This window comes from Sus scrofa, chromosome 14, assembly GCF_000003025.6.
Source record: "Sus scrofa isolate TJ Tabasco breed Duroc chromosome 14, Sscrofa11.1, whole genome shotgun sequence".
NCBI lineage: Eukaryota > Metazoa > Chordata > Mammalia > Artiodactyla > Suidae > Sus > Sus scrofa.
Genome location: NC_010456.5, coordinates 116248140 through 116276086, shown reverse-complemented (window position 1 = coordinate 116276086; position 27947 = coordinate 116248140). Strand labels below are relative to the sequence as shown.

At 39.4% G+C, this 27947-nt stretch overlaps 1 long non-coding RNA gene across 2 annotated transcripts in view; it reads right to left on the bottom strand.

Moving 5' to 3' along the window:
* Nucleotides 1-25366, bottom strand: part of LOC110256731 — a 34955-nt gene extending 9589 nt beyond the window's left edge. The window contains exons 1-2 of one of the 2 annotated variants that reach the window (XR_002338643.1): nt 25280-25366; nt 25030-25139 (exon numbers count right to left, since the gene is read on the bottom strand). This is a non-coding gene — a long non-coding RNA (uncharacterized LOC110256731). Of the gene's footprint in view, nt 1-25029; nt 25250-25279 lie in introns of those variants that run through there. The other variant, XR_002338642.1, reaches the window with a different exon arrangement.

The window sequence follows — 27947 nt, the reverse complement described above, 5'->3', positions numbered from 1 at the left end:
TAGTTGCAAAAAAAAATGAAAACACTAATTCCAAAATATACATGTACCCCAGTGTTCACAGCATCATTGTTTACAGTTGCAGGGATATATATAGGCAATCTAAGTGTCCAACAACAGATGAGTGGATGCAGAAGAAGTAGTATGTCTTCTATCTATCTACCTATCTATCTATATCTACCTACATTTACATATGTATGCATAGATATAGATTATATATAATGGCATATCACTCAGCCATAAAAGGGAGTGAAATTTTGCTATTTACAATGACATGGATCCAGTGGGAGGGTAATATGCTAAGTGTAATAAGTCAGATATAGAAAGACAAATAAAGTATAATATCCCTTATATGTGAATTATAAAAAATAAAGCGAAGTAATGAATATAAAAAAATAAACATACTCACAGATACAGACAAATTAGTGGTTTCTACTGGGGAGAGGTAAGGGGAGTGAGCAGGAATAGGGGTAAGGGATTAAAGGTATGAACTATTCTGTATAAATTAAATAAGCTGCAAGGAATATGGCTAATATTTAATAGTAACCATCAATGGAGGATAAGCTTTAAAATGTGCATCACTATGTGGTCCAACTGTAATTTATGTAATATTACACATCAACTATACCTAATAAAATAATTTATTGTTAGTATTAACAAATAATTTTAATAAATGCAACATCCGTTTCTATGATAATTTATTCATTAACTACTACCTGCAATCGAGACTATAATGAGGCACCACCTTGTACCAGTTAGAATAGCCATCATTAAAAAGTCTACAAATAAATGTTGGGGAGGGTATGGAGAAAAGGGAACCTTCCTACATTGTTGGTGGGGTGTAAACTGGTATAGCTACTATGTAAAAACACTATGGACGGTCCTCAGAAAACTAAAACAGAGCTACCATATGATTCTTCAGTCCTATTCCTGGGCATATATCTGGAGAAAACTATAACTCAAAAAGGTACATGAAGTGTGATGTTCACTGCAGAACTATGTGCAATAACCAAGGCATGGAAGCAACCTGAGCATCCACTGACAGATGAATAGATAAAGATGTGGGGGGTGGTGTGCATGTATGTATCTAATATTCATGTTTTTTGAGCACTTATTAGGTGCCAAGCTGAGTATGGTAAGAATAAATTTAATTAGCACATGGTTTTCCACCAGTGCCAGGCACACGGTATTTGTTTTCGTTTTTATTTTTGCTTTCAGAGAATGGCTGGTATGGGTGTTGACCAAGTGGAGACTGAGAAAATCTGAAAACAAGAAGTCAAAGCCACCCATAAACTTCTACACAAATATAAACATTTTGGAATATTTCCTTGAAAATACTTTCTGATCATATAATTTTTGCAATGTCAAAGTCTTTCCAATGCATTCTTCTTCTTTCACCTGATATGTGTATTATTAGCTTTCCTTGTCTTTGAAATTATTTAAACACATAATTTTATTGACAGTCACAATGTGGATATGCCATAATTTACTCAGACTACTACTGTTTGACATTTCAGTGGTGTCAAGTGTTCAGTCATTGTAAAAACGGTTGTATTGAACATGATAATGTGAAAATCTGTCTTTATCTACATTTTTATTATAATATATACCTAGGAAAACTTCTCAAAAGAGGGTTATACATTCCCACTTCTTTATAGCTGTTGATAGTCTCAACCTACTTTTCGAGGAAGTGGTACCTATCCAAACCCCCAACATCAGTATATTAAAGGGACCAATTAATGACACCCTCTAGGAAATTTTTTTTTTTTACAAATGGTTAAAATGTTTAGATCATCATGAAATTTGTAGTAGCAAATTTGAAATTAATGCAGCTTTACTATCTGTTTTTTTATCATTATATACTTTAATGAGTCTAATTTGCAATTCTATACATAGAATTTGGGATAGAGATAAATGACTGAGAATTAGAACAACCTCAAGTTCGTATATTTGAAGAATATCCAACTGATCTGATTTTTTGTGATTCTCCGCTAGTTCCATTCTCTAACACATTCACTTATTTCAAGAATATTTACTGAGCACCCACTAGACTCAACTGTTGAGTCATAAATAATTATTAGAATTGTATTATGAAACATGGTATCAACTGGATTCCAAGGTGACACAGACAAATAAGACAAATATACCTTCAGAGAGCTTCTAATTGAACAAGTAATTACAAATATGATAAATGTTAGACGAGATAAAGGCAGGATATCATAGGAACATATGATGGGAAACATTATGATGAGAATATCAAATCTATTTGATCTATGAAGGGTGAGTATCACTGGGCCAGCTGAAAAATAGAAGAGCCTTATATGAAAAGGGAACAGCATGTGGCAAGCATTTGAAAAAGGACGGCATGTACATACTTGAGGACCTCAAAGAATTCCACTATAATTTGAGCACAGCAAAGAAGGGTGGAGAAAGTGCTAGGTTTGGATGGAGAGGATGTTGGCATAGGTCAGACTTTGTAGGACATTTATAACTCAACGTGTTGGCCCAAGTACTGAAAATAATTGAATGCTTAAAGGATTTTAGGGAAGACATAAGATGAGAAGATGTATGTTTTCAAAAGACAACTGCTATTTAGAAAATAAACTGGAAAAAGAACATAGTGCAAACGTAGTGACCACTTAACAGGTTAACACAATCTAGGAGAGCGATGGTGGTTTTGAAATTTAATGATGCAGCAATGGTGATGGAGAGAAATAGTCAATATTAATATTAAGAACCATAGGGACAAGGCTTACTGCCATTTGAATCCCTTGCACAGCTCCTGAAAAATCTTTCTCCCACCCCTTGTCCATTACTCCATGAGGATAAAGGATTCCTGATCTTTGTTAATTCTTTAAGATTTTTCTCCACTTAAGATCTACACCAGGAAGCTTCCCCTGATCCTTCTTTTCCTTAGGTTAAATAATCCTATTTCTTTTTATCTTAATTCCCAGTATATATCAGTTCAAATTATTTAAGCTTTTATTTAAAAACATTCTTTAAAAGGTGTGTATTTATCATTTTTCTATTTGCCACTTATGGGATAGGAGATATTTTCTTTGGTTATTGTAGAAACACTGCATATGTTTAATAACCTATTCATGAAATGCTAGCATTTTATAGTTTATAAAGCTATATTCTATTTACTACAGTTTGAGGAAAATATGATAGGACAGGAGAAAGAGGTCTGCAAATGCATTTATTTTGAGGCATGGTTACAGGAGTTTCCTTTTATTGGCAAAAGCACAAAACTCAGAATGATCACTTTTCCAGCTGTTTGTGCCCTGGGGAGGGGGGCAGTGATGATTCCTCAGACACCTTCCATGGGCTTGATTTTCAATTCTTTGTCCTGTTTCTGCTAATCACCTCATCTCACAAAAGAGAGAAGTAGGATTAAGGAGATACCCTCTGTGACTTTATATAGCTCCTCAAAATAAAAGGGCTATATATATTCAATGCATTATGAATCTGATTGTGTTTGTATTCAAGATTTTTTCAAACATTGACTTAGCCCCAGAAGTGTCTTGTTTTCTAATTCTGCACCAGGAAAGGAATCCAAAGTTAACCCTCTAGCAAGATGATTTCTTAGATCAAGAGATACCAGAGGCAGGAAACCTTCTTTCACAGTTTATCTTCTCAGCAGTCAATTCCTTGCTCATTCACCAAATTGTCAATCTTTGTACTTTTTTTCTCTCACCTCAGAGGGACACAGCCCTGCCTCTAGGTGACTTCATGAAGTGATAGTGTATCCCTTAGTGATTGCTTTTTACTCTTCTGTAATGTCCACCCAACAGCTAGTTCTGCCTCTGTGTTAACTGTATGTTGGATTTGAGAATTAAAAGGGAAGGATGCTACCAAAAAATATCAGAGAGAGCATATCTTTCCTGCCATTTGCCTTATGACCTTGTACACTAACCCCTTACTTCAAGCTCCTGTGTTGTATTTCATGTTGTCTATTATGTACCTGTGATCAAAGTGCCAGGCTGAGAGTAACATTCTGCCTAAGTATGTCAGGCAACCAGAGGTAGCGGAAGGCTGTTTCTAATAATTTCACAAAGACACTTCAACACAGTCATCACACTGACGATTTTAAATGATTATTAGATGGGTTCACAATCAAGGTGACTTTGTCAGGCTCAATAAGTACCAAAAACAAGCCTCATGGTCTTGTTTCCTTACTTTTTACAATCTCCAATGGAGCAGCAGTGAGGAGGGGGTGCAAGGGGGCATGAGAGCGGAGCTTCTTCAGTATTTCTTCTTGAGCATGATTTGTGCTTGTAATGATGGGGGCGGAGGGCAAGACTGAGCTCTGGAAACCGGCAGCCTTTGTCCCACCTCCTAAAACTCAAACTTCACTTTTCAGCCTCCTGGATGAAAGTCTCGTGTTTATTTATTTGTGATTTATAAAATCGCACACCCTTGGCAAACTGCTGGCTTTGGGGAGCAAGCACACAGCTGAAACCAGCCAGTAAGTCATATAAAGACCAGTACAGTAATCCCACCTCTGTCAGGGGGAACTGACTTAATGATCCTATTTCCTTCGTCAATAACAATCTGGGCAGAGGTATTTACAAGGATGGGGCTTCCTCTGAGTCCTGAGAGGAGGAAGGTCATGTTAAGATTCACAAATCCTCTTAGAGTAATTCTGTGTTCTTTGTCCTCCTAAGACTTGATTCCTGACAGCTGAGAGAGAAATTCTACTTCTAAGAAGTCTGGAAAATCTTAGCAAAACCTCTTTAATACAGAGCCCCCTGTGCCTGGTCCAGGGTGGTATGGGGGGCAGGTGAACCCTCTCAAACCTTTTACTGAATCAATGTCTTCTGTGTAAAGGATAGAAATTATATCTCCTTCCAATCCTCATCTCAAGGACTTTAAAAGGGCAGTTCCCCTGGCTTCTTCTGCTGAGAGGATGAAGGAGCAGGGGAACCAGCCCTAGTCAGGCTTTGTAGATGAAAGAAAACAGCAGTGCTCTTGCCACAGTGAGGGTGGTTAGGGAATCTGTGACATTTTGAAAATGTGGTCTTGCTGTGTTCTTTGTTTAAAAGACACTGTGCAAAAGCTGACTGGTGATAAGGCCTCTTTGTACACATATTTCATTAAGGCCATCGTTAGGGCTAAAGAATGGTGAAGACCTCAAATGTCTCTCTGCTCTCTGGTTCAGTCCCCTCCCCCTGTCCCATTCCCTTTCACTCTCCCTTCGAAGTAGAGATTGAGGGGATCAAGTATTCATGTAGAGTCAGGTAGACCATGAGTTCAAATCTTGACTTTCTACTTGGCTTTGTAACTTCAGGTGTTTCATGGATACATGGGGTGGGTTTGGTGATCATGAATCATGACTGTCTGTTTTTGTTATTATAACTACGGAGGCTACATTCTCCAAGCCTGAGTTTCTTCACTTAAAATATGAGGTTAAAATTTTACCATCAAGAACTCATGTGAAGTTAAAAGAAATAATGCACAATGATGCTCTAAGTTCCTTACAGCTCTATGGCAAGGTATCAACCCATGGACCTTCAAGAACTCTTGATCCCAATGAGAAATCTTTCCAGTTTTTATTATAGTTGTTGCATACTTATGTCACAACATAGGACCTAGCTCCCTGAGGGCAGGTATCTTAGTTCAGACTTCAATAATAACAATACCGTAGATACTATAGTTGATTTTACTTTTAGTAAAGCAGGTACCTGACTTAAGCTTTGATTGCTGAGGCATCCCTTCAAAGAAGCATCCACACCAATGAACTGACACACTGCCAGCTGGACTAGACAAAAAAAACCCATCCCCCCTTCCTCGACACCCTAGTCTCATTTGTTTTGTAGCTTTTGATTCATCTGAGTTCCCGTCGTGGCACAGTGGTTAATGAATCCAACTAGGAACCATGAGGTTGCGGGTTCGGTCCCTGCCCTTGCTCAGTGGGTTAACGATCCGGCGTTGCTGTGAGCTGTGGTATAGGTTGCAGACGGGGCTTGGATCCCACGTTGCTGTGGCTCTGGCATAGGCCGGTGGCTACAGCTCCGATTAGACCCCTAGCCTGGGAACCTCCATATGCCGCGGGACTCCAGCCAAGAAATAGCAAAAAAAAAAAAAGACGGAAAAAAAAAAACAAAAAAACAGTTGACTCTATGGATCCACTTGTTTTTCTCTTCCCAAACTTTCAATTCCTTCTCTTAGGTTTCAAATTTACAATGAAGAGTGAGCCTGTGAAACTCAAGGCACCCCACCCTCAATCCAGTAAAAGCAGAACCTCAGGACCTCATGCTCTCTTTCTCTATCCATTACCTTGCTGTGGGCTCCCAGGTGTGCCTTGTAAATCCCAGGACCTGTAAGTAGTAAATCTCACCCTCCTGCCCAACACACACAGTTTCGTGATAGTTATTGGTGAGGGCATCTTGCAGTTGTTATCAGAACTACAAGGCCTGGTCCAGCCATATTGGTTATCCATAGGTGGAGACCAGAACACAACAACTGGTTGGCTTAAAAAGCAAACATTTACTTAACAGTTCTGGAGGCTAAGAGCATCAGCAGGGTCTGTTGACAACCCACTTCTCTGTTCACAGATGGCCTTTTTTCCTGTCTTCTCACATGGTAGATGAAAGAACCTCTAGTCCCTTGACCTCATTATAAGGGCACTCATCACATTTTGGAAGCTCCATCCTCATGACCTAATCTAACCCTAATTACCTCCCAAAGGCTCTGCCTTCAAAACCATCTTATTATGGGTTAGAACTTTGCCCTATGTATTTGGGGTAAAACCAATAGGTCTATATCAGCAAAGGAAAGTGATATTTTCTAGATTGGACTCTCAGGGGCCAACATAGTAACTAACAAGTACTCAAAAATACACATTGAAGGTACAGATTGATGGGGGAAGGACCAGTACATTTTTGGCTCTAATGTAATTTTCATAAAAGCATTAATGTCCTTCCTTCTAATGTTGCCCCAGGTTACTCTATCAATATGCTTGTGACAGAGCTTCTCAGACAGGGCTCCATTCCTGGCCTCTCACTGTCCCTTTATCATAGTCATCAGGCCTGATATATGTCTTATCCCTAATAGAAAGCTAATGGCAGCTTGCTGTCTAGGTATGGAAAGGAAAAAGCAATCTCACAGCCACATTAGCACTAAATTGCTAATGACCAGGACAGTTTATTACATATTCCCGTTTAGAGATATCTGCATTTTAATCAGTGATTCAACCAAAAGGATAGCTGTATGAAGGTGGCTTTTCAAGACTCAGCCTTTCTAAGCTGTATATTTTGAAAGTATCCAGCATCACCACCACCACCTACCCACCTATGCCCAAGACCTTCAAGTATAAAGTTATTTACATGCTTGAACATCCATAAGAAGTCTATGAGAATTCTCGTTTATTCTTCCTTGATCAAGAATTGTCACCAAGCTGTAGCATACCCCTGGGGACTAGAAATATACATTTAGAAAATATATTTGGGTTTTTGTCCATATAAGGTGAGGGCTATAGGGACAGCTCTTCTTGATCAGTTTTTTTTTTTCTGTAACCAAACACATGGTCCTCCCATGCCCGGGGCAGCTATCAGGCAGCGCCATCACTGCAGCCGTAAGTAGAGCCAGACCCAAATTTGACAAGTAAAGTGGACTTATGGGACATAGGAGTGGGATCATTGAAATCTAGACTTTCCTGGAAAAGTTGGGAAATGGGGTTCTTCTGTACCTGCATGTAGGTGAAGAGGCTGCCTTTGCCCAACCAGGTTAGTCCCTGGTTAGAAAAGTCAGACTGTATGCTACCAGCCCTACAGGGATGCTTAGGTCTCAAAGGCATGGTCCCAAAAAGCAAACATCTCAGCAAAAACCATGGAACAAAGGAATGTTTTTGCCTCCGATAATGTTGAATAGGCAAAGTTAATTTTAAAAGCTTCTAGTGCAGTTTTATTTTTATAGACAGTAAAGTGATTTGCCCAAGTTCACTCATCTTGTGGGGACAGACCAGCCACCTGTTAATGTCTTTAAAAATTGCATACAGCATTTTAAATTATTTTATTTTACATTTTATGGCTGCACCTGTGGCATATGGAAGGTCCCAGGCTAGGGGTTGAATTGGAGCTGCAGCTGCTGGCCTAAGCTATAGCTGCATAGATCTGAGCCGCATCTGTGACCTACAACAGCTCATGACAACACTGGATCCTTAACCCATGGAGTGAGGCCAGGGATTGAACCGGCATCCTCAAGGACACTATATTGGGTTCTTAACCCACAGGACCACAATGGGAACTCCAAATATAACATTTTAAATGCTTTTCAAAAATTACATTTGGTTACAATAAATTAAATGGTAAACAGGGGAAAGTCATCACTTCCATTAGGTAGATAAGGAAATGAGGATCAAAGTGGCTTAGTCACACAGAACCTTCTGGTGGACCTAGAACAAGCACTCAGTACCTCAACTCATATTTGCGTAGGCTTTTTGTAGTTCTGAATTTTCTCTCTCTGGTTGGTATTTGTTCAATCTGGGTCTGACTTTATGTAAAATATATTCTTTCTTTTTGAAGGAAGTTTACCAGATCACCAAGAATCATGAACTGAGTCATCAGAACCTGTGCTCCTCTGACCATGCTGCCAGGTGATGCTCTGGCCTTGGATTCCCCATCTTAAACACTTAAACAGGGGTGCACTATATGGTTTCTAAGAAACTTTCCAACTTCCTGTAGAGAACTGCCAGAGTTTTGTTCATACTTATTGTAGGCAATGCCCAAACTGCAACATCAGACACGGATTGGTGAACAATCCTCTAGTTGCTCCGAGGTGTTTCTTCTTCTCCATTTTCAGTGGTGAGCAGGAAAACTGGCCATCACCATCACAGTTCTGACCACCTCATGCTGTTACCTTTATACTTGTATCTGATGCTTGCAAGCATCCTGCCAAGAAAGCCATAGAAGCTGTAATGAGCAGGACCTACGGGGCCTTCCTGGGGCAGGATCCTTCCCCATATCCTCCATTTTCACTCCTCTCTCACATATCTAATGCATATTTTCTGAGTGCATTTTACAGATATGAACACCCCCACACACACACCAAATGGAAGATGCTAATGACATGGTGGCCATGAGCACATAGCCCCTAGGCTTCCTGGAGCCTAAGGATCGATAATGTTAACCCTTGTGGGTTAACATTACCTCACCATCAACCAATCAGAAGATTGTGCAGGACATGATCATATATTCTGCAATCCTTCCTCCTCATCAGGCCTTTAAAAACACGTTAATAAAACCTTTTGGGGAGTTTGTTATTTTGGGGGGCATGAGCCACCTGTCTTCTTGCATGACCCTGCAATAAACATTTCACTGCTCCAGACTCCCATATTTCAGCACCATTTGGCTTCACTGTACATTTTTTTTTTGCACCTGAACTTGTGTTCACTAGCAAAACTCCACTGCCCACACTTACAGGTGCTTTAGCCAAATACTTTAGTGTATGGGTTCTCAAGTGAGACAAGACAGGGGATTGAGTCCAAGGTTCACTAAAATCAGTGTAAGTGGCCTATAAGTAGTAGTAATAGGGTAGGATTAGGATTCGGATTCAGAAACTAAGACCTGCAGAGATTAATTGCTTCTCACAGCTGGCCAGGGCTCAGCTCAGCATAAAGGACCACAGAGCAGTGAGCCCTGTTAGTAGGGGCAGAGGGAGGATGGAAGAGAAAGAGAAAGCTCACTGTTATAATTATTACTAGATTATAAATTATTATCTATAGATAAATATTTTTAACACACAAAAGAAAAGCAATTCTGCAGAATTTTTATGGCATCTGGGAATGTGTTGCACATATCAGATTTGCAAAAGGGGAGGGCTTTTCTATATTTCGTAGAATCTCCAAACTGAGAAACCCAAGATAAGGTTGCCACTGTGGGACCTGACAGGTCACCCAACCTTTCACAGCCTCAGTTTCCTCTCATTTGAAATGCCAACTTGCACTCCAGCCTTGCAGAACAGAGGAGGGGTAGGGGTGAAGGAGGCAGAGGTGAAGCACCAGGCAGTAGCAGGCACTGCTTGCCTCTATCCCTCCCCCATCCTAAATTCTCATCCAGTGCACTCACTGCCTTCACACCCATTCATGACAATGTACCCTCTTTGCTCTCCCCTCTTCTTTAGGCTGGGAACTTGCTGCTGACAGCTGCTCTGACAGAGAAAGCACTGATAATTACTGCCTATAGTACTTCTTCCCAAAAGGCTAGCACCAGGGCTGCCAGCCACTGAGCCCTGACCTCGCTCTCTTAGCCTAAGAGCATTTCTCCAGGTCTGGCTGAGAACAGCACACCTCATCTCTGAAAGTTTGACCTTTTCCCAACGTCTCTTTGTTGGTTGCCGCTGTCCTTTCTCAAAGCTTCATATTGATATTTGGCTCTAATAGAGAAACGTAAACAAGAGATAGATAAAGGTTAACAATACCCAATCAATGCTGCAGAGAGAGGCAGCCCTCAGAGGGAGGTATTGAAAGGCCAAATGTAGGGAGAGCTCTATTGACAATTTAATTGCATTCATACTTTCCTCCTCCAATGTTGAACTATGAACTCATATGTTGAGCTGACTGATATTTCTTCATTTTAGCTAAGGGGGTATTTTTTTTTCAATAGATGTGAAGAAAAATGGCATCAAATACATATATAATTTTCTGAATTTGTTAAAACTTATACTCGAACATACTCCTAAGGTGCTTATTTTCTGTTTAAAATTACTCTTCCAGTTCCTGAAATGTGCTTCCCCATCACCTACCTTCTCATCATCCCTGTTATGTTGATCCACCTAGGGAAGTTCAGTTCCCTTGCTCATCTCCCTATGACACATTTCCTTAGGTTCCAACCTACATCCAATGTCCCTTCCTCTGCCACAGCCACCCTATCATAATTGCCTTAGTATCTGTATTCTCACACCAAGACGGTTGCCAAAAGTCATCATGTGTGCAAAGAAGAGTTATTCAAGAGTGGCTGGGCAAGAAAGTGAGGTTCACAGGGATTATGTGCATTTCCTGAGGTCATGTGAATTATCACCAGATTAGTAGTTTGAAGTTAATCTTAAGGTCTAACTTTTAACTTAGTTTTCTACCATTTTATGTATGTCATCCAGTTTCTTATACAAACAACATGAGATGAAATACATATAGGCTACTAAGGTAGCCTATATTTTACCCATACCTAAAATCCAAAAAAAAAAAAAAAAAAAAAAAAAGAGGAAAAAGAAGGAAGGAAGAAAGGAAAGAGGGAACGAGGGCAGGAAGGAGGAAGAAAGAAAGAAGAAAGAAGGGAAGGAGGGAGGGATACACCATTATGACAATGAATGAATCACTCACTGGCAGAAACCTATGAATGAAGACCAAACCTCTCGAATTGATTCCAGTATTACTTTTCCATCATAATGATTTATTTCATCCCACCCCTTTTTCCACATCTCTGCTTCTTCATTACCCAGATTATAGCTTGCCATTCATTAAAGAGTGAAAAATAAGTATTTTCCTCTTTAAAAGAATCTAGTAGGTAAAAACCTGGAATTGAGGAAGAAAATATAGGTGACGGTAGAAGGAGGGTGATTTAAAAACAATGTCTACGTCTAAATAATTCTTCCTTTACTACATTTTTATAAGGTTGGGATTCCTGACATTTGATTTACCATTTTTAAATGGTAAAAACACACATGTTGCAAACAATTTGGGCTACCTGGACAGAAAATCAGGGTTTCTTCTACTTGCCCATTACAAAGCTTGCCCATCTCTTTGTGGCTTGCAAGTAGCATGATGCTTATCTAAAAACTTTACATCTCATGGTACATGTACAGAGTAAGGCTGTAATGGAGCAGAGATCCTGCAAACCAGCAACTTCAGGGTTCCTTCCAAAAGGGGAGAGATGGAACTCAAGGTCTCTGTTCCCTCCAGCATAGGAAAGGAGGGCAGAGTGTGCCAACAACTGGGAACCAATACATTTTCTGCGTTAAGCTCCATTTATATGCTACAGGAAGAGAAACAGCAAAATACTGTTGCATCAAAGAAAATTGCATCAATTTTTAATTACACACTTAATCATCTTCTTCCAGAAAGGCAAACCATCTTCTGTGACATTTTTAAATATTTGAAGGCAGTGCTGAGTGAGTGCAGGGCAGGATGTTGGGTTTATTAGATGTCATAGACAATTTCAACTGACACTGATGGGTTGATTCAAGGGACAAGATCCTTTTAAGGGTTGTGAGTGCCAGACACTAAGGAGACATGCAATGTCCAGTCTCAGGATTTTTTTTCCTTCATTAATTCACTCAATGAAGACTAATTGCTAAGACTAATCCTTTGGGTATAATATTCTAAATGTTCGAGATAGAGATGAAAGACAGTGTCTACTTTGAAAGAACACACAGTTTAATTATTGATGACAACACAGCAATAAGTTAAAATATATTGAAATAAGAGCAATATTAGTGGTGGCGCAAGGCAGGATAAGATTTTCTTCATCAGGGGCAAGTAACTATGAAGGTTTTGGTTTCTCAGAAAAGAGTTGGAAGGTAGGGTTTTGGGGGATAGATAGGAGTTTGGAGCAGAAAACATGGTATTGTATGTTTGTTCATGTGTATTACTTCATATGCTCAAGAGCACATTTCAGAAGAGAAGGGGTGACTTCCAGTTAGGGGGAACTGCAAAAGCCCATAGATATTTGTTAAAAGGTAACATTCACCTTTTATGGTAGGGATGACCAAAGGCATTAGTCATTTACAGATGTCGAATGACTTTCCATATTTCTTTAAACACAAAATCTTTGTTTCCGTGACGCAACTGAATTCCATCAGTAAGAAATCAGGGCAAAGCTAAATCCTGGCTGTCAACTCTGATTTGACTCTTGAAATGTATTAACCTTAAGTGCCTTAACCTTTTTGGAGTTCCCAGTCTGATTTCATTTTTTTTTTTTTTTAACTGTGGCCAAAAAGCATGTAACACAAAATTTACCATCCTAACCCTCTCTAAATGCATGGTTCAATGGCACTAATACATCCACATTGTTGTGCTAACATCTCCACCATCTATCCACCAAACCCTTTCCACCTTGCAAAACTTGAACTCTACCTATTAAGTAACACCCTACTACCCCTTCACCCAAGTCCCTGGCAACCACCATTGTACTTCCTCAGGCTAAGAATCTGACCACTTTAGTACCTCCCATAAGGGGAATCATACAATATTTGTCCTTTTGTGACTGACCTCTTTCACTCAGCACAATGCCCTCAGTGTTCGTCCATGTGGTAGCACATGTCAGAATTTCCTTCCCTTGTATGTATATACCACGTTTTGCTTATCCATCACCCATTGGTGGATACTTTCACCACTTCCAATTTGGGGCTATTATAAATAATGCTGCTGCAAAAATGGGTATGACAAATAGGTCTTTGTGAGCTTGTTTTCAATTCTTTTGAATATATACCCTGAAGTGAAATTATTGGATCATGCAGGTCTTTTTTTTTCCCTGATAGTGAAATTTAGGATGTAGCTAGGATATTTAATTCTGCCCTGAGGGGACATATCTTGCCACTGAAGTCAGAAAACATGAATTCTCATCAAATTTTCATTGTTAGGGAGTTCCCTTTGTGGCTCAGTGGTTCACGAACCTGACTAGGATCCATGAGAATGGAGATTTGATCCATGGCCTTGCTCAGTGGGTTAAGGATCTGGCATTGCCATGAGCTGTGGTGTAGGTCACAGACACGACTCAGATCCTGCTTTGCTGTGGCTGTGGCATAAGCTGGCAGCTGTAGCTCTGACTGGAACCCTAGCCTCGGAACTTTCATATGCCTCAGGTGTGGCCCTAAAAAGAAAAAATTTTTATCATTAACTTGCCAGTTAACTTGAGTAATTCCTTTCCCTTTCTGGACCCGAGTTTCTTTGTTAGAAGAAGGTGGACTAGACATTATCTGAGTCTTTTTTAGCATGGGCATTCTGCTGCTCCACACTTGTGGCAGTTGTGTCTTCTCTGACTGCTGAAGACATTGAACTTGGTTTATGTGCACCCATGCCTTGCCTTGTCCTAGACAGGGTAGAAAGCACACAATGACTACTCACAGGACAGGGGTGGGCAGCAGTCTGGTTAGAAAGGCAAAGTTAAACGGGCAACATTTAAATCACAGTACCTTACATAATCCAACATGAGCTAGTACCTTAGCTGGGAGACCCTTTGGTAGCTCAGCAATTAGGAATGCAGCTTCCACACCAAGATAGCCTGCATTTGAGTCCTGGACTTCCATTTGTTATCTGTTTGACCTTAGGCAAGTAGTTTAATTATCCTGTGCCTCTGTTCCAAAATTGTGAGAATAATATATATTCCATGGTATTTTTGTATTAAATAAAGCACCTAGAACAGTGTCTTCCCCTTGCCTGTAACTTCTTCTTGATTGTGTTCATGCTATTTCTTCCTTCTTGGTAAATTCTGCTTCTCTTTCAACACTTTCTCAAACAGTAAAGTGTTAGATGTCTAAATTCTAGGTGCTCTCGATTCTTTGCCCTCGCTTTATTTTTAACCTCTATTTCTTGTCCCCTTGTTCCCTACATAGCCCTTAATTCCTCCACCTTGATCCACATCATATTGTCATTGTTTTAATTTGATTTTTGTGTATATCCTCATTTTTCCAGTGTTCCCATTCCTCTTACCACCTTCTGGTCTTCCTCTCATTTTCTTTACGATGCTTCTGACACCTACATCAAGATAAGTTTCTCTCTGGAGGTAAAATATTCAAGATTCTCAAATAAAATGAGGTCACAGGTAAGATGCTAGCTCCTAGGAAGGCCCAGGTCACTCAGTGTGGCTCTCTTGGGTCTTGAGTAAGGGAGAGGGGAAGCTTAATTTTAAGTAGTTCCATCTATTTCTCAAATCTGGTATCATTAAATTTTACTTTTATCAAGTTAGTCTCTTGAATAAAAAGTTTAAACAAAAGTGTTTTATTCAAGGCTCTCATTTTATCACAATGAAAGATTTTGTTAAATAACTGCAAGGTCATTTTCAAACTTAATAGCACTAGCTCTATTTTTAAAATATAATCTAATACCTTTAAATGCCCATGACTATCAAAAAAAATCTCTCTTTCCAAGTGGTTTCTTCAACTGGCATAGAAAGAAAAGGTCCATCATTTCACTGAGTTGCTCTGTCTCTCAAATCTGTTTTCATTCTCTTTAACAGTCTTTCTTTTCCTTTTCTTGTAACATTTTTTAAATATTTTGAAAAAAACTGAATGGTGTTGTCCAAAGCCCATATTCTGAATTCAGCTAAGTATTTCCTCATAGTGTCATTTACTCGTCCTTCTATCCTCTGTGCATCCTACAAGAAGTATAGAAGGTAAATTATTCCTAAAGACTTCATTAGATTCAGATAAAGCAGTTTTGGCAAGAATGCTTCACAGGTTGCCCTGTGTGGTTTAGATTGCAAGACACCAGGAGGCACCTAAATCTGTCACATTTTTAGTGATTTGAAGACTGATGGGTAGGTTCAGGCAGTGACAGCCCTGTCTGTGCACTGTTCTGCTATTTGCCAGCAGAGCCTAGGTTAGGTAGTTTAAGTACCATGGACAGTGCTTGTCTAGCCTTGCTGGACACTCTGAACAAACACTAAATGACTGGGTGGGTAGAGATACAAACTCTTATTCAGGAATTGACTCTCCTTTTATTTATTTTTTTACTCTACTTTTAGAGATTAACAATGATTATATAATTTATTGAGGATCTACAATTGTCAAGAACTGTTCTAGCTTCCTTACAAATCTTAACCCATTTATGTATCCAACAGTCATCCATGTTTCACAGGTGAGACATCTGAGTACAAAGAAATTAATTCACCAGCTTCACCTCGCTGAAATGTGGCAGTTGTGAAGTTCAAAATCAGGCAGTCTAGCTTCAAAACTCCACTCTCAACCATTCCCCACCTCCCACCAATTACTGCAAAGGTCAACTCAAAGCTTACTTCCTCCTGATTGTAGCACCCATATATATTCTTCATTCCTATACAGCAGAGAGCATAACCTACTTGAAAACATGAGATGTGGGCCCAGGAGGGCAAAGTATATTTCAGGCTGCCCTGTTCTAGCTGTTTGTCTTGGGTCAGTTAACTCCTCTGGGTCTAGTGTTCTGCCATAACAATATTTTCCTCTTGAAGTTCTTATGAAGGTCCAGTGAAGAAATACAAAGAAATCTTGTAAGTTTAAGGCATTATTCCAACATTTTTCACATGTTTCATTCTCATTCTCTCTCCCATGCACAGCCTGTACCTAATTAGATTATGTCTCATATTCAAAGCAATTCTTGTCTCTTCCTTTTTTCTATCCTACAGCTTTCACAATATTTCTTTGCTTATGACCTTTGCTAGGACATCAGCTGCTAAGCAGAGTTGCTGAATATTGAAACATGCAGGGTCCCAGTCTTTACTAACTGCAAAGCTTTATTTCCCAATGAACATCCAGCCCAAAGATGACTCAGGAACCCAACAATTCTTCTGGCCCTTGAGACTTGCCAGGTCTAGCTCTCTGACATCACTATATAGGAGACACAGAACACCATTTATATTAAAGTCACATTGATTTAGATTCTACTTGGTTACGTCATTCAGACATAGTAAATGTGCTTCTAATTCAGAACCAGCCTTGGGCAACATTATGAGGTTGGCAAGATTCCCTTTGGTGTCTTATCCTTTCACTCCTCTCCCCTCCAAATCTGCATGTAGAATTCCCTTGGTCCTTGGATCTTCTTTATGGAAAATTAATCTTTTGATTTTTGTGTATGTGTGTGTTACTATAAAATAGAGGTTTATGTTTTATTTATTCCTAGTACAGATAAGCAATTTAATTGAAGTTTTTGGATAACTATAATTTTACATAAGGCATTAGCTCCAATCATGGAAATTTTAGGCATTTCACTTGTTGTTAGGGTCACAGATGAAGGGAATTTGAGATATATAAACATTTCAAAACTCATCAGAATGTCTAGGAAACAGATAACGCCTTTTCTGCTTATCTAGAAGGCAAGCTCATTCTTGTTATAAAGATTGAGAAGTTCTGAATAATTATTTCTCTTGTGAACTTTCAGAAAATTTCTGTCCCCAAAAAAAGAGCTGATCCTAATTCGAAGTTCATTGTTTAACTGAAATTTTAATAAAGCTTTGAAAGGTTATTTAATCTTCGGCTTGCAAAATCACACACCTAATTGCCATGTGTTCACTTGATTCAATTTTATAAGATTTATTGAGCATCTACTTGGCACAGTAGGTCATTTAAGCTGAAAAATGTTTGGATTGTCTTCCTCTAAATGCTCATGCATATGCAGAGCAATGGGAATAGACAAATCTGAGTTCAAGTTTTGGCACTGAAACTTACTAATAAAGAAATTATTTAACCTCTCACACCTCAGCACTTTCTCTGTAAAATAGGAATTATAAGTCTGATGTCCTAGAGATGCTGTTTTATGACTAACTTAAAATGAGACAATATAAGAAACTGCAGGTCATATCATGGTCTCTCAAACAAATGCCAGCTCCCCTTCTGCCTGTAATATACTGCAGATTGTCATGAGTTTCATAACATAACTGCAAAGTACCACAGGCCTATGGGGAAGAGATTAATTCTGACTGAGAGATGGTTTATTGTCAGGCTGTATCATTACATCCAATGGGGCCTTTATATATTATGCTTTTTAAAAATCTCACTTAACTTTATTTTCCAGAGTCCATTAATCTCTCAACTTTAAATCTGGGGTTTGATTTTAGAAAAACGTCTTCAAAGAAAATAGTTCCCAATACTGACCTCCCACCATGTCAGCGAATCTGTGTCTGCCCAGGAAATGCAGTTTTGCTTACGCTGTATGTTCTATCATTTTCTGCCCCTATCGTCCTATCTCCTTTCTCAGCCATGTCTAGTCAACTTGATGGGTCCTTGGGCATTTTTCCTAAACATCACCATGTGTCTCCCACAATCAAAACCTCCTATAACTATATAGGTTACCCATGTTTCAAAGACCATGATCACAACCACACACATACCCGCCAAGCTCTTAGGTTTTTGTTGTTTGTTTTATTTTGGGAGCAAACATCATGAACTCAAACTCCTGGGCTTTCAAGCAATGTTTACAGTTTAGAACAGAACACAGATTACATAATATTCCTTCACTCCTGCTTTCTTGTGTCTTGGGGTTTTTGGTCGTTGTTGTTTCCCTGCCTTTCTGTTTTTCCTCTTACTTTCGGATTAAACCTGCTCTCACTGAATACTTAAATCCCTACTATATGCTCTACACTGTTCAAACATAACTAGGCACTTTCCGTAGTCTTCACTTATTTTCAGATGAATGGATAAATGGCCGGGTGAAGCATATGGAGTTCACTCATCAAAGGAAAACTTCCATAAAACACACATGGATTCTCAAAGCCAAAGCCGCATTGCCAGAAAAGGTCTGCCCTCATTCTGCCATGCTCACAGATGTTAATCTGTTCCTTACAATAAACAAGTAAGGTAAGTGAATATTGGTTCCCCAGCAAATGCCAACATTCACTGGCCAACTCTGCATGAGGAGAGACTTCAGCATATGCAATGGACAGGTTTATACTATTTTGAACAGTTTTGTTGGGCAGACCTCAATTTACACATATAATTGTGTGCACTGTAGGATATATCTGTCTGAAGTGTAAATTTTTTCTTCTGTCTTCAATTCCATCACTTATTTAGCACTTAACCTATACTATATTGTATATTTTGCTATCTTTTTTGTGACCATAAGCGTGGTTTTTTGCACATAAGACCTTGTACAAAATAATTGAAAAAGCAAGTTTCTATAGTTTCCATTATAATAATTACTATTTACTAATTGATTGTTTGTTTACAAGCAGCTATGCATTATGGGATTGTTAAAAAAAAGTCTTTTTTTTTTTTTGCTACATTGTATATTACTTGCATCTCCCCAATTCACTGCCAATAAAAGCATTGAGTATCATAGTCTTAACTCTGACTGCCCCCCCAAAAAAGCAATAATGTATATAATTATACAGAGTGCTAGCGATACATTTGCTTAGTGTATGTTGACCTCTCTTTGTCAGATCCTGCAGAGGGGCAGCTACTATGCAACAGATTCACTTAACATCTTGAGCCATACTGTTCTCCTTTATATAATGGGAGCAATTGTTTTGAATACTTAGGGTTATAATGAGGACTTAGAGTTTTTGTAAGTCACACATTGCCATAAAAATGTTAATATCACTTTCTTTCCCAGCTTACTGTCACTTCTTTTTAAGAAACCCATATCTTTTTTGAAAGGACTAGGTCCTGAAGACTTTGCAAATTCAATTATGAACCCCCACAACCATATTTTATAGTCTTCATGGCCTAAAAAATAAAATGTAATATGCAATTTCTGCCTAATGCATTTTTGGTTCCAAACAAAGGACAGATTTAAAAGAAGTTTAAGCAAATAAATATATTTGTGCTCTTACAGGTTTAAGATAAAGTGACTATTTCACAAAGCCCAGGGCAAGGAATACTTGCAGGCTTAGCAAAAGACTAAAGGAGTGGGAAAGATAGCATAAACCAAGTGGGAGGGGCTTCTCAGCTTCCCTCTGCGATCTGATCTCTCAGCTTCTCTGTGTGCTTCATTCTCTCTTTTCCATGCCTGGTAAAGAACAATGCCCCACTGCTTCCAAAGATACACAACTGCTGTTGAAGCAAGCCTGCTTCAAAATTCCAAAGCAAGCAATTCCAACCGTTTCAGGTTGGTGAAATACACACTCATGACCCATGTATATGACTATGACTATACCTATTCACCCCTGTAGATGGGGTGGGCATAGAGTGTGGTGGCACTGTTCTCCAAAAAAGATGGTTTCTATAAGTTGCACAGACACCTCAAAAATTGCCTTAAGCAATTACATGTTTTTTGTTGTTGTTGTTGCCTTTTTTTTTTTTTTAAGGGCTTCAGTCACGGCATAAGGAGATTCCCAGGCTAGGAATAGGAGCTACAGCTGCTGGCCTGCACATCATAGCCACAGCAACAGGGGATCAGAGCCACGTGCATGACATACACCACAGCTACAGTAACACTGGATCCTTAACCCACTGAGTAAGGCCAGGGATCAAACCTGTATCTTCATGGATACTAGTCAGATTCGTTTCCACTGAGCCACAAAGGGAACTCCAGCAATCAAATGTATTTTAATTAGAAGGAAGATTCTAAGTTTCTACAGAACAATATATGACAGCCAATAAGCCAAAAAGGAATATTCCTTTTCTAAGTGTACCCCTCAAATACCATAATTCCTACTGGTTATTGAGAAATATTTGAAATGACATAATGGCATGTGCTATATATAGGAAAACCAGAAGAAAATATATAAACATATATTAAATAGTTTCATATATTTATATGTGAAATATATTTGTATAATTACATATTATAATATGTAATAGTTATATAGGATATTATAATATTGCATAGTATAATTATAAAATTACATATATAAATTTTAATTTAAGCCAAAGCTCTGAATGGAAGTAAATCATGGATTATATATAGATCAGTATGTTAGAAAGGAGCACAAAGGTTGATGTCACTGTCCCTTGGGCCAAAAGATATAAGAAAAAACTCAATTGATGACTATCAACTTTCCTATGGATTTTTATATGCAACACCTCACCTAATATGATTCACCATGAAAAATCCATAGATTGGAGAGAATTTAAGATAGCTGGAGGCTTTCTTATGAACATTCGTGACTGCTTATGCCAAGAAAAAATGATCTAAGGCAAAAGGGAAAGAAGGATTTGGAGAGAACATTGTCGTTTCTTAGATCATCTTTCCAAAGGGAACATGCACATTTCAGTTTTGCTATCCATTTTCACTGACTTGGGAATCTCTGTCATGGTGGATTTATGAGACTTTAAATATTTACCACCATAATACATGCTTTAAAGATGCATTATTATTTTTTAACCAACATTAAAGTTTAAAAAACTGAGTAAAACTGTTCCATGATTGACCAGATCATCTCTCAAAACCAAAAAAAAAAAAAAAAAAAGGAAGAACAAATCATACAAGAACGAATCAGCCAGATTTAAGGTTGCGGGAGAGATTCTACATCATTTCTTTTGGGGGGAGAGATCTGTATTCCTATGCTTCCCTAAATAGAGAGTTTAAAGAACTCTGCTTGCTCTAAGGTTAACTCATTTCAAACATTTCCATTTCAGAAATGGGACAATGACCTGCCAATTAAATCAGGTTTCTAGTTAGTTGCCCTTGTATAGGATTCAGTTTGTGCAGTATTGGCCAGTTTAGTGTCTTCAAAAAGTGAAATTAATTGTTAACATTCAAAAACATAGCACTTTTTCATTAATAGCAGGATTTCTGGCTTTATCTTAAAATTTTAAGGGATTCCTAATTGATGCACATTTTTGCTGAGTTGAAAAGAGGCTGCTTTCCCTTTTAGTTGTGCTGTGTTCTAGATTCATCTTAGTCTTGTGCCTCAATTATCTCCTGGACACTGAGGTTGCACACCAATGGTCACTTAATACAAGAGAAGGTATTTTGGCTCTTTTCCCAGGATTCTAATCAAAGAAAGAAAATCAAAGTTCTGAGTGACCATATGTTTCAAGACAGAGATTTCAAGATGTCTCTGGAAATAAAGAACACTCTTCCATGTGTGTATATAGGCAGTGCAGTCATATACTTAAGTGACCACTGTAAAATAAACCCAGCCTGCTTCACCTTTTTTTTTTTATTAAACACCAGTGGGGACCAGCTGTTTGACTCATGGATTTATTAGATCTCTTCTTATTCTAGTATTCTATTATGCCACAGTAAATTCTAAGTGTTTGCTTTACCATTTGACAGGTGTAGCTAAATAATTTCCATGTGGGCTTATGAAAATGAACAGTGGAAGAAAAGACATATTGTTCTAGAAAGAGAGGGATGATAAACTCGAGGTAGGAGCCCAAGGCTAGACATAAGAACCCTAGGTTGCAGCCCTTGACTATTTCTACTATTTCTACCATTGCTTCTCTGTCTTAGATGCATTCATTAATCAACAGTGGAGACATTACTGAATTCTTTGGATACCTAAGCCTCCTTTCACTTAAAAAAAAAAAAGTACTAGTCCCTTGAAAATCGCAAGAATCCCCTTTTTCATTTTCTCGATGACTTTACAATTTGCAAAGATAGTGTATATTTTTCCTCTCTTCTATAAGCATTTCTCAGATCTCCTTGGAACCTTCTCTCTTCTGAGTTTATAGAAGTGTTTACTCTCTACTGTCGCTGAAACTAGAAGTGAACATGTTCTTAGTTTAACAATAGGATAGAGTTCCTTCCCCAGACACAGAGTAATTGTGTTTGGTGCAAAATTGCCTACTGCATTTTGACCATTAATGATTCATGGTGTTTTCTAGTCTGCTTGCAAACGCTGAGTTTTATGCTTTTCGGTCCCTTCTTTTTTAGCATGGAGAAATTACTTGGGCAGAACCCACAAGCATTAGTCATTCAAAAGTTTCCTGAAAGAACAGAGAAGAGTACATTTTAGGAGTCTAAGGAAGACCCTCCAGAAAACTTGCACCCCTTGCCACACAGGGCAGAACTAAGGCTCAGAATGAGGCCCCCTTAAGAGAAGAAAACATGGGGACGTTTGGTGTTATGGAAATTAATACTCAACTGCTTATTATGTGTTTTAAAGTAAGTTATGCTTCATCAAATTAGGTAGGAGTGTTTTTGCTCTAAGAAACTTGTTTAAGGAAATTCTAAACTATAGGTTTTCTCTGTATGATCTTATAGCAATTATTCACATTTCTCAAAATGCAACACTAAGAGTTGCATTAACCAATGCAAAATAGCCAGGTTCATGTCGAAATCTGCCAAAAGTTGGCCTGCATCTGGAGGAAGTCTGCAAGATCAAATGGAGCCCAGAATCATGGAGTTTCTAAATAACAGAAAATGTGCATTAATCTCTTCTAGGAAGAGAACTTAGTACAAGAGCTATGACTCCATTTACAAAGTGGACAATTTCTGTTTTGTAAGAACAACATATTATCTAAATTAAGTGAGTGACATAATGCTTCAAAAGCTATGTGGAACAAAAAGAATGAATGTAACTATGTGCAATACATCTAGTAGAAAAAAACCCATAGTAAAAATAAAAGGGAACAACAATTTACTACCATTGGAGGTGACTATTCTACCAATTCCACACTCTGAAAATAGGCAGTTAAGAATATAGAGCAGGACAGGGCATCAAGATGGAGGAGCAGAAAGACATGGAGCTCACCTTCCTCCACAAAGACATCAAAAATATGTATACATATGGAAAAACTCTCACACACAGACACACAAAAAAACTAACTGGAAACTGGAAGGAAAGCTTTTATACAACCAAAACTTTAAGAAAAATCTTCACATAACTGGGTAGGATGGGGGAAAAAAAGGCACCAGATCAGGACTGGCACCTTTGGAAGGGATCTGTGAAGAAGGAGAAGGTCCACAAAGTGGTCCTTCACCCTGGGAAGGGATCAGACGGACTCAATTTGAGCATCCCTTCTGGGACTCCTGCAGAGGAGACAAGTCCCCTTGCCTGCCAGGAAATCCTCCAAGACAAACAGAATTACCAGAGAAGCTTAGGCTCTGCTCAAAAGGAGTGCATACCTAGCTGGCTCGCCAACCACCTGGGTGAGAGAACTTTGCACTGGAGGCTGCCATCTTGCCACACTTCCCAATCCAAAGGGGTAAACGCCCCAGCCCTACTGACACCACACTACAGCCTGGTGGACAGCAGGGCAAAGATTTGGTCTAGCTGTGCCAAGACAGTTAGGGACACATGGGCGTGTGATCCAGACCAACCACAGAGACCACTGTCAACACACACAGTAAGAGGCAGCGAGTCCAGCTGGGCAGACGCTGTCAGAGCATGCACCAGGCAGCAACACCAGAAGCCTCAGTATAAGCCCTGAATCCCCAGCAGACAGGCCCTGGGTGTGTGATCCAGGAGAAGAAACGAGCCTGTTGTCTGTGCAGGCAAGGTGACTGGGGGTCCCGCTGCAGTAGACATCGTCAGCTTGCACACCAGGTAGTGCCACATGAGTGTGCAGTGGCCAAGAGCTGAATTTTGGGTAGACAGGCCCTGGGCAAGAGGACTCAGTAATTCATTTCCCAGTGAGAGCACCCGGGGGTCCAACCCCTCCACACCACAGCTTAGTGCTGAATCTGGGGCAGACAGGTCCTGGGAGAAGGCTGACAAGGAAGCAGACCAGATCCCAAGTGGCAGCACAGCCACCTCAATTCCTGCAGCCACAATGCTGCAACGCCCCAGCTCCAGCCTTGCACTAGATCTGGGATGAACACAACAGAAAAAAAGGATGTAATCTTGGGCTGCTTCTACGCAGAATTACAGATTCGTCCACGGGCGAGCGCGTAGGGTCACTGCCATGGTTCTGACCTTACTTGTTTCCACAATCACTTCCTTTGTAGCAGGGAGTGCACTCAAGGGCAATGGAGCCCAACTGAACAGGACCGGCAGGGCTTCTACTCCATTACTAGGGAGCAGACGCCACCCCAAACAGAGCAGTGATACCCCCAGAGCAAAGAGGAGGAACCCCCTCATGTCCAGCACAGGTACTGGACACTACACCAATCACACCCCTATCCAGGAGATAAAGGCCAGCATACCTTGAGAGAAGGCATGCAGAGAAGACCACACCAAAACCAGCCCTTACATCAAAAAAATGTGCTTCACACACACAGTCTACACAGGGATACTCCCGCATAAAAACACCCCTTCAAGACCACAGTAGATAACTGTTTCTCCTGCAATCATAGAGACAGAAAAAGTTAAGTAAAAATTTAAAAAAGCAAAGAAAATACTCCTAATTTTTTTTAAAAAAGAGAAATAGCCTGAAAGAACACATTAAAAATGGTTAAGATTGCGAATTTACATTATTTGTTTTTTACTATATTTTTTAAATCCAAGGGAAAAAAAACCCAGAATCACAAACGCCTTTCAATTTTGAGGATGGATATTATAGAAGAAAGTTAGTCCCTACCTTTCTTAGGCGTCTGGACTTTTCAGCTCTTATCAGCCTGTGTTGCAATTAATGGCTCGGATCCCAAAATATCCTCGATGGTGTTGACTCTGTAGAGAAGTTCGTGGTAGCTAGAATTTAAACAGTCAGAAGTTCCAAGAGTAGAAAAAACTTTCCTGGTAAAGACATTCCCCTGCTACTGACTGTGTCTGAGAGCAGGCGAAGATGTCTTAGGCTGGCGTTTCCACAGTTTAACATGTATAGGACTCACCTGGAGTCTCCTTAAACTGCAGATTTCTATGCAGTAAGTCTGTGTGGGTTCTGAGGGTCTACAACCTGACATTTTCCCAGGTAATGCTGATGCTTCTATTTTAAGGACCTTGCATTGAGTAGTGAGAGTTTAAAGAAATTCAATTGTCAAAGGTTGAGTTCACGACTTACCAATTTCACCTAATCATGAGAATCACCTGGTACTCTTGTAATCCCAATATCTAGGTCCCTGCGCTGAGGATGATGTTTAGTTGTTCTTTACTGTATATCTGGAATTTCTGTTTTAATGATTAATTACATCAGTTAGTTGCTATTTCCCCAAATTCACTAAATGATGTAAGCACTGAATTTAGGGAAACATTTACTCAGGGATCTTTAGGTTTGTTTTCAATAGTGACTTTCCCTGATCCTGCCTCTCTGTATTTCTCATAGGGCTGTAGAGCTATAGATGAGGTTCTTATTAGATACCTACCTCCAGGTTTCTCTTGATGTGCTGCTGCTTCTACTGGACACTGAAATTTCTACTAGAAGCATCACCCCCCTTTATTTTAAATAACTAAAATAAACACTCAATATGTGAACCAGCTTTCATTATTTTGATGGTTAAGTGATTTCATTCAGTGACATAAATCTATTTGTGTGACAATTCTGTGAGATTTATATTATTAGCCTCATGTGTGGACTTTAGAAAACTGAAGTTGATAGAAGCCACATGACTTGCTCAAGGTCACACAGATGCAGGAAGTTCTGAGGACAGGATTTGACTCACAGTTCAGCCTGAACAACAGTCACTCAGATATTAGACATCTGGTCACCTGTGCTGCCACCTCCCTGAATGCTTGTGAGACACGGCATCGCACAATATTCATTTCTTCTGCTCTTTGCTCAACTTAAGGTCTCCATTTACCTTTGCTTGATGTCTCCTGTTCAGAACTTTATGTGCTTACCTGTGCCTTTCTCCCCAGGTCTTCCAGCCCTGAATGAACACAGCCCTGATTCTGACCTATCCTGGGGCAGGATCACTCCTAATCTTTCTCTGGTCTTCACAAACATCCACAGTCATCTGGGTCCGAACAGCCAGCCACATTGGGATGCAGGTAGGTTCCTGATGACAGGCTCTTTACACCAGCAGTCACGTCTTCCCTGAGATGTTCTTCAGTCCTAACCAGCTGTTCTGCATAGAGCCACATGGCGGGGCTGGTGGGATGGGCACATTAGGCCTTATGGATAGTTAACAGTGACTTTTGCTGATTCTTCTCTGTACCTCAGTGATCATTAGATGAATTGCATATAGATTATTCATTTGACAGTGCCTGCCAGACACTGTACAGGGTACCTGGAGATGCAGAGCTGGGCACAAGTTTACAGCGACGGTTGTCATCATAGAGCTTCTGATTCAATAAGGCAATTGTAATTAAATAACCAGAATCCATGTGTGATTACAAATAGAGACCAGGGCTGTTCAGGAACACAGACGTTAAAAGTCACAGACGTCATAGAAATCAGTAAATATCTGGTCAGGTTAATCTCATTTTTTGCTTTTATCCTTTTTAGTGGAGTTGTTTATAGATGTAAAAAGAGCTAACATATATAGAGTCCCTGGGAAGTGCAAGTGGTTCCTTCTGAGCATTTAATATGTTTTATCTTATTATTTAGCCCTATAATATAGGCATTTCTGTTCGACTTCAGATTTTTCCGTTGTGAATTTTGGGCAGAATGGGTATCCAAGCTGCCCAGAGCCGTAGAGTTAGTGAGGAGTGGGTGCTGAATTGAACACAAGTCTATCAGACTCCCAGGCTCAGTTTTGTAACAACTGTGGACGACTTACTGCCTTAGGGAAACAAGGTGGATGTGGGGTCCTGAGAGCCAATAGGAAGAGTAAAACGTTGTGTCATGTGGTGATGGGGCCCAGGGTGGAGAGAGAATGTCAAGATATACCGACATTAGGTAGACTGATCATTGGTTGAATACATAGACCCAAAGAGGATTGTTTTGGTGGTTGACAAACAGGAAGAAGATTTGTTAACAGCTTGGCCCTGTCTAAAATATTTTTATCACTGGATCTAAGTGAACTTATGAAAGGGGGGGAGGGTTATCACATTTGTGGATGAAAAATGCTGAGAGACGCCAATGTGTCGATTGACAAAATCAGTGTTCACAAAAGTTTCCACCAACTGAAATGAAGGTCTGCACCTAATAATGTGAAATTTAACACAAATGTAAATGAAGGCTCGGCTTTCCACTTCAGGGTACCAACTGAGTACATACTGAACTGGGGAGATGACATCAAGGTTTCTATGTAAAGATTTTTGTCAGTAGGATACTCAAAATTAGGCAACAGTGGAAGGTGACACAGAAAAACCTTAATGAGATGTGTGCTTCAATCTGAGATAGGTAAAATTTGGGGAAAATGTAAAAAAACAAAGGCGATGAGAGGCAGCATTGCTTTCTCTGAGCTGTTTATGGGAAAAAAGTATTTCAAGTGCTTCTGGCACCTTATAGCAAGGTTCCATATGGACCAATCGGATCATTTAAAAAAAGAACCCAGGATAGTAAAAGCTTAGAAATAATTTCATATGAGGAGTGGTTAAAACTTAAAATAATAAATCAAAGTAGATTGTCAACTCCAGCTCAGATAAGACTCAGGGTAATTGACAAGCCGTCTGTAG